We start from the raw sequence: 12,464 nt of genomic DNA on the forward strand, positions 1-12,464 counted from the left end.
TTGAACACCATAGGTTCTCTAAGTACCTCTGTGCGTTTGTTCGGGGAGGTTAGGTAGTGATGTGTCTGTCTGTAATTCCAGAATGGGAGCACATTAGGCGAGAGTTTTTCCAACAACTTAGGGTAAGTAGTAAATTGGCCTCTGTCCGTAAAGTGAGCTGCGATATACGGAGTACCCTCATTTAATCTAAAAGGTCTGGGAATGCATTCCTGGGGGAAAATCCGGATTGTCTGCTAATGGCGTGAGCGGTCCGGGAATGGAAGCTATTTTGTGTTGGGCGACTACTCTATGGAAAACCCTAATAGAAGCACCGATGACCGGGTGATGTAAGGCATCTGAAGGGCACTTTGACTGAGTTATCCAAGGGGTATATTGCAATGGCAGATCAACACAAGTTTTCTCTAGAGTCACCCAGTCTTTCTGAAAGGCATGGCAATGCCAGTCAACTATTCTAGCCAGGTGTGAAGCGTAGTAATAAAGTTTAAAATCCGGTAACCCCAGGCCCCCTCTATCTTTGGGTAGCCTCAGGATGCGGGAGTTTATGCGTGGTTTCTTGCGTGCCCACACAAATTTCCCAACCATGGACTGCAGAAGTTTGAAAAAACTTGTCGGTATAAGAACCGGCAATGTGTGAAACCAATAGAGCAGTCTCGGAAGAACAACCATTTTGATCGCCCCCACCTTTCCAAACCAGGAAAAGGGCCTCGGGGCCCATCTATCGAGGTCAGCTCCTATTTGGTGCAAGATGGGTGTAAAGTTCTTGGAAAAAATGGAGTCAAGAGAGGGGGTCAAGTTAACGCCTAAATACTTGCGTGCCTCTGGGACCCACTTAAAGGGGTAATTCTGCTGTGCGAGTGCCATGACAGGGGGAGGCAGTGTAAGGTTCATGGCCTCAGATTTATCATAATTAATCTTCAATTGGGACAAGTAACCATACTATGAAAAAGCCTGAAGCAGATTAGGGATGGATGTATGGGGCTGGGTTAAGAAAAACAATAAATCGTCCGCATATGCGGCTATTTTGTAAGTCTTTTGGCCGACTTTAAAACCCGAGATGGAGGGCGCATTATTAACCCTACGTATGAAAGGTTCCAGAGATAGAATAAATAGAAGGGGTGATAGCGGGCAGCCTTGTCTAGTGCCATTTCTTACTTGGACCCTACCCGACAGAGAACCATTAATCTTAAGTTTCATCGTTGGGTTTTGGTACATAGAAGAGACCCAGGAAAGAATATGCGGTCTCAACCCAATGTGTGAGCAAGTGGCCAGAAGAAAATCCCACGAGACCCTGTCGAAGGCCTTCTCCGCATCTGTAGATAGGAGAAGGCCCTCGACACCCGCCCCTCTGCAGTGAAATATCAGGTAAAGCGCCTTAGTCACATTATCCCTAGCTTCCCTGCCAGGCACGAACCCCACTTGCTCCAACCCAATCAATTTTGGAAGAAAAACACTCAGACGATTTGCCATTACTTTGGCCAAAATCTTTAAATCGAGGTTCAGCAAAGAAATTGGCCTATAATTAGCACAGTTAGTGGGGTCCCTGCCCGGCTTGGGAATCACCGTCACATGGGCTTCCAAGAAGGTCTCTGATAATTTTGTTGGTTCTCTGAGAAAATTCAATGTGTCTAATAAAGGCTTATTCAAAATGTCCTCAAAGGTCTTGTAATAAATGGCCGAAAAGCCGTCCGGCCCAGGACTCTTACCCAGCTTAAGCTGTTTAACCACTTCCCGACCAGCGCACGACGATGTACGTCGACAGAATGGCACGGGCAGGCATATTGGCGTACAGGTACGTCCAATATTCAATGCCGCCCTGCCATCGGGAGCGCGCCGCCGGCGGCGCGCTCCCACGCTGGTCGGGACCCCCGTGAGTCCGGTCGCGGGACCCGCGGACTCGATCGCCGCGGGCATCCCCGCGATCGTCTCACGGAGCGGCCGAATGGAGGAAATGCTGTGTAAACAACATTTCTTCATTCTGCCTAGCAACTAGTGACGCTGATCTCTGCTCCATGTGATTGGAGCAGAGATCAGTGTTCACTAAATGAAAGCCCAACCCCCCCACAGTTAGTAACACACCCCTAGGAACACTTAACCCCTACACTGCCACCCACTGGTTAACCCTTTCACTGCCAGTGTCATTTACACAGGAATCACTGCATTTATATAGCAGTGATTACTGTATAAATGACAATGGTCCCAAAAATGTGTCAAAAATGTCCGATGGGTCCCCCACAATGTCGTAGTCACAATAAAAATCGCTGATCGCCGCCATTACTAGTAAAAAAAATAAATAATAAAAAATGATTAATAAAAATGCTATAAAACTATCCCTATTTTGTAAACGCTATAACTTTTGCGCAAACCAATCAATAATCGCTTATTGCGATTTTTTTTACCAAAAATATGTAGAAGAATATGTATCGGCCTAAACTGAGGGAAAAAAATGTTTTTTTATATATTTTTGGGGGATATTTATTATAACAAAAAGTAAAAAATAATGCGTTTTTTTCAAAATTGTCTCTCTATTTTTGGTTATAGTGCAAAAAATAAAAACCGCAGGGGTGATCAAATACCACCAAAAGAAAGCTCTATTTGTGGGAAAAAAAGGACGTCAATTTTGTTTGGGAGCCACGTCGCACGACCGCGCAATTGTCAGTTAAAGCGACGCAGTGCCGAATCGCAAAAAGGGGTCTGGTCTTTGACCAGCAAATTGGTCCGGTCTGCAAGTGGTTAAAAACCGCGGTCAATTCTTCTGGTGAAATAGGTCCCTCCATGGACTCAGCTTCCTCTATGGAAAGAGTGGGCATTTTACTCTGGGACAAATAATTTGCAATAATGTGGCCCCTGTCTCCCTGTAACTCCAGGGGCTTATGTGATTGGGGAATATTATACAATTTAGAATAAAATTGTTGGAAGTATGCGGCAATTTCATCCGTACGGTTAGTCAATTTGCTCTGTGCGTTTTTGATCGCCATAATATTGTTTGTCAGGGAAGTCTCCTTCAGTGCTCTCGCAAGCAGTTTACCCCCCTTGTCCCCATATTCATAGTATACTTTTTTTCTTAGAAAAAGGGCCCTCCTGCTCTGTGAGTCAAAGATAGTCTGTAATTCCTGCCTGAGGAGAAGAAGTTTCTTTGCCACCGTTTCACTTGTGGATTGTTTATGCTGACACTCTAGGCTGTTGATCTTACTAACCAGGTGCTTGACCTCCTGGTCAGCAGCCCTTTTGCGGGATGCTCCCAAGGAGATCAATTCCCCCCTGGCGACACCCTTGTGTGCCTCCCAAACAGTTAGCCCTTGTACACACGGTCGGACATTTCGACAACCAAATCCGTCGGATTTTGTCCGTCGGATTCTGTCCGTCGGATCTTGTCCGAAACTGTTGCATACACACGGTCGGACAAAGTTGTCGAAAAATCCGATCTTTCAAAACGTGTTGACGTAATTTCATTACGATGGGACTACGTTCAGGCTAGTAGCCAATAGCTTTGATGTAGGAATTTGATCTGAGCATGCATAGCACTTTGTCCGATCGAAATTCTCTACACATGATCGGAGTATGTCCTATCGGACCAGTTTGTCGGAAAATATTTCCAGCAAGTTTGAAAATTTGGTCGGACGGATATTCCGATGGAAACAGTCCGATGCATACCACACACAGTCGGATTATCCGACAACACGGTCCGATAGGACACATTCCGACAGATTCTCCAACCGTGTGTACAAGGGCTTAGAGGGGTGAGATCTTCCGAGCTATTTTCTGAAAATTTTTTCCGTATAACGTCTGTCAACTTGGATTTCATGCCTATGTCAGTGATAAGAGCAGGGTTCAATCTCCAAGTACTTGGTCTAGGACAGGGATTCGGTTGTTTTAAAGTCAGGGCAACCGGTGCATGATCCGAGAGTGACTTAATACCTATGCTCGCTTCCATTACATCCGCCAGATCTCTTTGTGACAAGAACACATAATCTATGCACGAGTGCTTCTTATGGGGCGCTGAGTAAAATGTGAAGTCTTTGTCACTAGGGTGCGTAGCCCTCCACGTGTCAATCAGGGTAAGGGAATGCAAGGAAATCTTAATTTGTTTAAGAGCACGATAAGAGAGATTGGATTTCCCAGAGGACGTGTCCAGCAGTGGGTGAAGGGGCACGTTAAAGTCCCCCCCAGCAGAACCCTCCCCGTGGCGAACCCTATCAACTATTCCACTACCTGTCTGCAAAAGGGAACGTGAGCCCTATTGGGGAAATATACATTGGCCAGGGTCAATGGTGAGGTGACCCAAGTCCCTTTCAGAAATAAGAACCGCCCACCTGGGCCGGACAATTGCTGGGTCACCTCAAAGCCCGCCGACATGTGTACCAATATAGAGACTCCCTTAGTCTTACCCTCTGAGCTGGTAGCATGGTAAACCTTATGGAATTTTTAATGTACTAAATTAGGTATTTTTGATGTCTGAAAGTATGTCTCCTGCAAAAACACGAAAAGAAGTTTTACCTTATTAAGCTCTCTAAGAAGAGACGACCTCTTCTCCGGCGAATTCAGGCCTTGGACATTATGGGAGATCAAAGTCAGAGAACGGCCCAAAGATGAGTACGCCATCTTCATGCTCCCAAGCTCCGGACGTGTCGGGTTACCTGCGCGAGTAGGGAGAGGGAAGAGAAAAAAAAAGTGAGGAAAGTGGAAAAAGAAGAGAGGAGAACTAAAATAGTAAAGAAAAAAGCAGAGAGAAAGACCCATATATAGTAGGGCAACCATCAAATTACAAAAAAAAAACAACTGTCTACAGTTGTGTAACTGTAGACTCACAATTGCCTCATAGGAACTGACTGTGCACACGTCAACAGTACAGTGCCTACGTGTGGGGTGGCGTGGGAGGTGCGACTCCCTTGTATTTATCAACCTACAAACTGTACGAGCAATTAAACAATAAAACCTATTAAAATAAACAACCCATTGAAACGCTGGGGACCCACAGCCCTAATTGCAGCATAATATCAATATGTCGGAGAACAAATCACAACAGAAAAAAAAAAAAAAAAAGGTTGCAGACCCACTATTAATCAGTTTTATAAGAGTCCTGTGCACCTGAACGCAGACCGTCGGTCTGAGACTCTAACTACAGCAAGGACGCAACAACAGTTATGAAAAAAATAATAATAATTTTTTGGACATTACTGCTGTCAAGGATTAATAGCATAGCTGTATAAAGAATTGGACATTAGCGTCATCCAAAATATCAGGTTGGATTCCGTTGCTTGGACTGTCTTGGTGTGAATGGTGCGCGGCCTACGCTGGATGACAGTTGCTTATTGAACTTGTTCTTCTTGAAAGGTGGTTTAGTAGGAGTGGTATTAGGCGAATTGAGTGGGCTACTCTCCATGGAGGGGATCCTGTAATCCGCATACCACTCTGGTAGGTCAACTAATGGGATATTCAGGTTAGTGCAAAAGTCTGGAATATCATTCGGCATCCATAGAATAAATTGTTTACCTCTAGTTGATACTTGCAGTGCGAACGGGAAGCGCCACTTATACATGATCCCTCTCTCCCTCAGTACTTCCAGCAGTGGACGCAGCGCCCTTCTATTCTGCAATGTGATCGGTGACAAGTCCTGGAACAGGGCTAGAGCACAGTCATTGAATAAAATCTGGTCGTTTTTCCGGGCGTGCGACAGAATGTCCTCCTTTAAAGGGAAGCTCTGCAAACAGCAAACGACATCTCTAGGGGGCGCCTCGTCTGGTGGTTTCAGCCGCAATGCCCTGTGCGCCCGCACAAATTCAATAGGAGTGTCTGAGGGCCTCTCTAAAAGGTTATTAAAAATTTACTGCAGGGCATGGGTTAATTGGTCTGGGTTAACACATTCTGGGATCCCCGTACCCTGATATTCTGTCTTCTGCCCCTATTATCGAGATCTTCCAGATGGCGATTGATCTCGATTAGATGTTCAGAGTGTGCAGCAGTAGTGGATTCTAATCTGCGGACAGCCCTGTCCCTCTTGTCCTCAGCCCTTTCAAGCACGACCATCTTCTCATTTAAGGAGAGGAGGTCAGCTTTCAGGTCTGTGATGGTGGAAAACAACGTGGTCTTAATGTCATTCGCTATAGCGGTCATATCTCCCAGAGTGAGAGGGTGGTTAGCCAGCTCAGCTTACCATGTCCTCGGTTACGGATTGGGATCCCTCACTGAGATCATCCTCCTCCCCACGAGGCAGCGCCATCTTGTGCGGTGTCCCGCGGCTGGAACGGAGCTCGTAAAGGAAGATCTCCGGGATGCTACGTGCTTGGGACGCTGCGATCGAGCGGTGGGAAGTGCTCCCGGTATTGTGCTTGCTGGATCCGCTCATCGTGGGTCGATTTGTCCGCTGACAGAAGGCTCAAAAGCTGCGGGTCTCACAGAGCTCCTCGTTCAGGCGTCCATGCTCTCCGCGCGCCAGGCCATGCCCCCCAGGAGTTTCAATTTGTATGCAATCATACAGGCCCTTGCACTACATGGTTTTGGTAAATCTGACAAAAAAAATCTACAGAAAATCGGATAGTGTGTATGGGGCTTTAAACTGTGCCCCTGTATTGTGGCTGTATTGTGCACAACATTCATGACAAGGTACATGAATTTCTGTCATGGTGTTTTTTTTTTTATTAATTTGCATAAAGAGCCATATTTGTAAAACAATAAAGACAGCATTCATCAAAAATTCACTGCAAGTGAAGCATTCACAGTAATTTAATGCACAAGAAAAATATGCCTGCAGTAAATATTTGGTGAATGTTAAAATTATTTCTGTACAAATATACTCTCATTTATCCTATTAACCATTTTGGTCTGATTTTATTTTAGTTTTAATAGATACCATATTGTTTTACACTGTTTCAACGAAAAGGTAGCAATATCATACTTAAAATAAAAATGATAATAGTTTTATCATACAACTGCTTTGTATGTGTCCATAAAACCACTGAGAGTTACAACTGGCTTAACATTTCCTATCATCACAATCTTGCTTTCCTAGCGTGCCACGGATTCTAGCTCAGCTATCTTTCTGAGATGTAATTTTATGGAAAAAAAAAAATTAAACAGTTTGCAGGCACCCGTACAAATCTCTTGTATTGATTCAAACTCTGAGTAATCATAATAGGATTTCATATTTTACACATAGCTGAAATGTTGTTTGGAATATGAAGCAGAGAATAATGTTTCCAAAAATGACAGATATGTTTTGTACGGCAAGGAACCATACCATGTGTTATTTTAGGGCTTTCCACCTCCTCCAATACCCCAACACTTGCATTCCTTTGTGGCTTTTCAGGATTTACAGCAACTTTGATTTCACCAAAACAATGCTTGTTAGTTGGTGCACCCATGTTTTTGTTTTTTTTCTTTACTCCTGTCTGAAGCTTTTTTAGGGCTCTTGCACAAAAGCATTGAAAATTGTCAGTTGGGTTGCATTTTTATTGCTTCCTGAAAACCCATCAATGACACTTGAAATTGTTGCAATGGGGAGCAGGTGGAGGTATTCACACTGCAATGTAATGCCATGTACACACAAGGGGAATTTCCATCAGAAAAAGTCAGACTTTTCATCGTATATTCAAATTGTGTGTATGCCCCATCAGACTTTTTACGTCGAAAATTCTGACAGACCTAGAAAGAGAAGGAACATCACCATCACCATGCATGTAGCCTTTTATCAAAAATATATTTGATCTGAAAATCTAGGGGAGTGAAAGAAGAATACAAATAAAAGCTGCACACCCCGAGATCAACAGGCAGCAGCTACAGAGTCCTGTTATTCCTCAACGCCTTTATCCAGGCCTCCTGCTGCCACCTTTCTTTCTCAAGACCCCAAATCTTCCCAACCTCACCCAGAATGTTCTGCATCACCACTTCGACAGGGAGGATTTTACCCCGTATAGACATGTGCATTCGTTTTCGTCCGAATGCATTTTCGTCCGAATTTCAGCTATTTTCGTTTTCGTTTTGACAAACGATAACGAAAGCACAAAATCCGAAAAACGAAAGATCCGACATAAATAAATGCTTTATTTTCGTTTTCATTGTTACAACAGTTCGATATAGAATAGGAGATTCGACATGACTCTGACGATAACAATCTGTCTATAGAACCTGTGGTCGAATGTGCTTAACCTTACCTCTATTAGTCCAAGATTATATAGAGAAAATATTCGACAGAGAAAAAAGATTTGACAGAGAGAAAAGATTCTGCAAGTTACTGTCCTAAAAAGTGTTTGGGGACCCGGGTCCTGCCCCAGGGGACATGTATCAATGCAAAAAAAAGTTTTAAAAACGGCCGTTTTTTCGGGAGCAGTGATTTTAATAATGATTAAAGTGAAACAATAAAAGTGTAATATTCCTTTAAATTTCGTAGGGGGGGGGTTGTCTATAGTATGCCTGTGAAGGGGCGCATGTTTCCCGTGCTTAGAATTGTCCCTGCACAAAGTGTCATTTATGCAGGAAAAAAAGTCCTTTAAAATCACTCGCAGCTATAATGAATTGTCGGCTCCCGTAATACAGAGAACACTCATTGAAAGTCATTGATAAAAAAATAAATAAATAAATTAAAAAAAAAGCGTGGGGGTCCCCCAAATTCAATTTCCAGGCCCTTCAGGTCTGGTATGGATATTAAGGGGAACCCTGCCTCAAATTTAAGAAAAAATTTGACGTGGGGTTCCCCCTAAATATCCATAACCAGACCCTTCAGGTCTGATATGGATATTAAGGGGAACCCCGCATCAAATTTAAAAAAAATTTGACATGGGGTTCCCCCTAAAAATCCATACCAGACCCTTTATCCGAGCACGCAACCTGGCAGGCCGCAGGAAAAGAGGGGGGGACGAGAGAGCGGCCCCCCCTCCCTCCTGAACCGTACCAGGCCACATGCCCTCAACATTGGGAGGATGCTTTGGGGGTCCGTGACCCCTCAAAGCACCTTGTCCCCATGTTGATGAGGACAAGGGCCTCATCCCCACAACCCTGGCCGGTGGTTGTGGAGGTCTGCGGGCGGGGGGCTTATCAGAATCTGGAAGCCCCCTTCAACAAGGGGACCCCCAGATCCCGCCCCCCCCCCTGTTTGAAATGGTAAGGGGGTACAAAAGTACCCCTACCATTTCACAAAGAAAGTGTAAAAAATGGTTAAATAAAACAAACACACTTTTGAAAAATTCCTTTATTAAAAATAAAAAAAAAGATTCCAGCGGCGGTAATCCACTCTTGCTATCCAGCGACGGACGGTCAGCTCTCCATCGATGTCTAATGTCATCCAGCGCAGCGCAGCATCCTTCTTCTGTCTCCGTGGAGGAGACAATACAGACATTCCGGCGGCTTGACGTTTCTTATATAGGGTGGGCGGGGCCTGACACCTGACCCCGCCCCCCTCTGACGCAAGGGGAAACCCGGGGTTCCCTGTGACGTAGGGGTGACCCGCACCCCTCTGATGTAACACAGGCAGGTTTCCGTTACATCAGAGGGGGGCGGGGTCACCCATACGTCACGGGGAACCCCGGGTTTCCCCTTGCGTCAGAGGGGGGCGGGGTCAGGTGACGGGTGGCCCCGCCCTCCGTATATAAGAAACGTCAGCGCCGGAATGCCTCCAGTGTCTCCGTGGAGGAGACAGAAGAAGGATGCTGCGCTGCGCTGGATGACATTAGACATCGATGGAGAGCTGACCGTCCGTCGCTGGATAGCAAGAGTGGATTACCGCCGCTGGAATCTTTTTTTATTTTTAATAAAGGAATTTTAAAAAAGTGTGTTTGTTTTATTTAAACATTTTTTACACTTTCTTTGTGAAATGGTAGGGGTACTTTTGTACCCCCTTACCATTTCAAACAGGGGGGGGGGCCGGGATCTGGGGGTCCCCTTGTTAAAGGGGGCTTCCAGATTCTGATAAGCCCCCCGCCCGCAGACCTCCACAACCACCGGCCAGGGTTGTGGGGATGAGGCCCTTGTCCTCATCAACATGGGGACAAGGTGCTTTGAGGGGTCACGGACCCCCAAAGCATCCTCCCAATGTTGAGGGCATGTGGCCTGGTACGGTTCAGGAGGGAGGGGGGGCCGCTCTCTCGTCCCCCCCTCTTTTCCTGCGGCCTGCCAGGTTGCGTGCTCGGATAAAGGGTCTGGTATGGATTTTTAGGGGGAACCCCACGTCAATTTTTTTTTTAATTTGACGCGGGGTTCCCCTTAATATCCATACCAGACCTGAAGGGTCTGGTTATGGATATTTAGGGGGAACCCCACGTCAATTTTTTTCTTAAATTTGAGGCAGGGTTCTCCTTAATATCCATACCAGACCTGAAGGGCCTGGTAATTGAATTGGGGGGACCCCCACGCTTTTTTTTTTATTTATTTATTTATTTATTTTTTTATCAATGACTTTCAATGAGTGTTCTCTGTATTACGGGAGCCGACAATTCATAATAGCTGCAAGTGATTTTAAAGGACTTTTTTTCCTGCATAAATGACACTTTGTGCAGGGACAATTCTAAGCACGGGAAACATGCGCCCCTTCACAGGCATACTATAGACAACCCCCCCCCTACGAAATTTAAAGGAATATTACACTTTTATTGTTTCACTTTAATCATTATTAAAATCACTGCTCCCGAAAAAACGGCCGTTTTTAAAACGTTTTTTTGCATTGATACATGTCCCCTGGGGCAGGACCCGGGTCCCCAAACACTTTTTAGGACAGTAACTTGCAAATTAGCCTTTAAAATTAGCACTTTAGATTTTGAACGTTGGAGTCCCATAGACTTTAATAGGGTTCTAAAGTATGCTATATAGTTAGCTCCGTCGAATCTTCTTTATACATTCGACAGACACCATAAGCCTTCCAAGACAGATTCGACCGTAATTCATGTGGATTTTCGGACGAATGCAATTTTTGAACGAAAAACGAAATAAATAAAAACGAATTTCGGGAGTAACTAAATAAATTAAGTTTTCAGACGAAAACGAAATTCCGAAACGAAATATTTTACTCTGCACATGTCTAACCCCGTAAGGATACCTGACACTGTGCACTCCACATGAAATAACGGACTACTAAACTAACTAAAAAAAGTGTTTCCAAGTCATAATCCCGACAAGTTTGGAAAGCCCCATACACCCACTCTGCATAATTCATATGGGGGAGAAAGGGTATACTCAGAGCCCTCCCCACCCTCTTGTTCACCTCTATATTAAAAGGGCACTGAAATAGAAAGTGATCCATGGACTCCACCACTCCTCCACACTCCACTCTCGGGCAGCCCCAATAACTCATGGAAAGAAACTTCAAGTTGCCCTTCACATATAGTTTTCCATGAAAGGCAAGCCAAGCCTGATCCCAAAACTTCATTTGGATTCTCTCCAAATTAATCAACCAGAAACCCACCCCCAAAACCCGGCTTGGGCAATCCCTCAAGGCCAGTGGCTCGCAAAAAGCAGAGCTCATGATCCACTTCTCAAGAAGTTTCCTTGGAAGAGATCTGACTTCTCCTGCTGTTACTTGCCACTGCCAAAATATTTTCAAACATAAGCCAGGAGCTTATCATGCTTGACCCTTAGGCTTTTCACAGGCCCACCATTTTCCCAGTCTCGCAGAAAGAGCCTAAACCAGGACTGGAAAATACCAACCCACCCTGGCAGTCTCTCTGCCAACATGTTACCAAGATTGTACTTCACAAACATCAGAGAGAAAAAGACTAGAGGGTTGATCATCCCTAGACCACCCTCCCACCTTGGAAGGTAAGTCACATTCCTTTTGACAAGGTTTATTCTGTTCCCCCATAACAGCTAGAAGAAACAAGTATAGACCCTGGTATAGAAGCTGGCAAAATGCAAACAAAACTGACATATAGAAAAATCTGAATCAGGTAAGTCTTGATCAGATCAACCTTTTCCCTCAAGGAAAGCTGCCAACCTTTCCAGCTTGCCACCTTGGCATCGGCATTCTCCAGCCTGTTCACCCAATTTGCATGACCATAGTCACCTGGGCCAAATTCAATGCCTAGAACTCCAATTTATTGTTGGGGCTCCGGAAAGTCATCCGGGAGAACAAAGCTCTCACCTTCTACACCAGAAAGCTTCACACTTGTCCTGGTTGACCTTTGGACCTGTGCTGAAAAAGCAGAGCCTCCTTTTAAAAAAAAAAACTATCTATCCTACTCTGACTACTACCTTGCTGAAAAGTTAACCCTGTGCTGTCTGGGCAACGCTTAATGTGCGCATCTACCAGACCTGCTTCCATAACTATCGCTTTGAGAAAAAAGGTGTCATAGCCCGGCTTATCTCTGAAATCTCTCCTTTAGACCTAGTAATGGTGTTGAAATCACCTCCAAAGATAACCTGTTGGGCTGTAAAAAGAAAAGGCTTAATCTTTGTAAAGAGGCATTTCCTGTACCACTTCGTCTGGGGACCATACATGTTAATCAGGCGCAAGTCCTGCCCCCTTACAGAGACATCCAAGACCA

This window comes from Lithobates pipiens, unplaced genomic scaffold (assembly GCF_037356315.1).
Source record: "Lithobates pipiens isolate NorthernLeopardFrog02 unplaced genomic scaffold, aLitPip1_a1.2 Scaffold_13, whole genome shotgun sequence".
Lineage (NCBI taxonomy): Eukaryota > Metazoa > Chordata > Amphibia > Anura > Ranidae > Lithobates > Lithobates pipiens.